The sequence below is a fragment of the Bombyx mandarina genome, chromosome 06 (genome assembly GCF_030267445.1).
Source record: "Bombyx mandarina strain Sakado chromosome 06, ASM3026744v2".
NCBI lineage: Eukaryota > Metazoa > Arthropoda > Insecta > Lepidoptera > Bombycidae > Bombyx > Bombyx mandarina.
In genome coordinates, this window is record NC_143213.1 from 13,066,027 (window position 1) to 13,066,566 (window position 540).

Sequence of the window (540 nt, forward strand, 5' to 3'; positions counted from 1 at the left end):
CCGGATCGAAATCTAGCGAACCAGTTCTGGCACTGGCGTACTGTCAACGCATCTTCTCCACACACATCGGTTAATTTCTTTCTGGCTTGAGCAGCATTTTTACCCTTTCCTGTAGTGAAACAGTAAGATATGTCGAAAATGCTGCTTATCCCTCTCCATATTTAAAAAGGCACCAACAAAAAACTACTGGGTAGAATTGATTGGAATTTTTCACACACAAGCCTTGCTATATGAGCTCTCAAAGCATATATAAATTATACGGCTTAATTGTGAAGTTGGGTGCAAAAAAATACAATTAAATCCTCTGTCGGGAAAAAAGGAAATTACTTTCCGAACCACCTATTATTATTATATAGTACAGTTAAGGCTTCGTTCGTGACCACGAAAACTGTTAACGCTTCAATTGTCCGTGACCACGAAAACTGTAAAGCCTAAAGTAGTTTTAATTATGCCTACGCTACGGCTCGCGAGAACCGGCCAAAGTTTTCAAAATAATTATTGCAGTCATAACTAAAATGTACTAGAAAATCTTGAGCACAC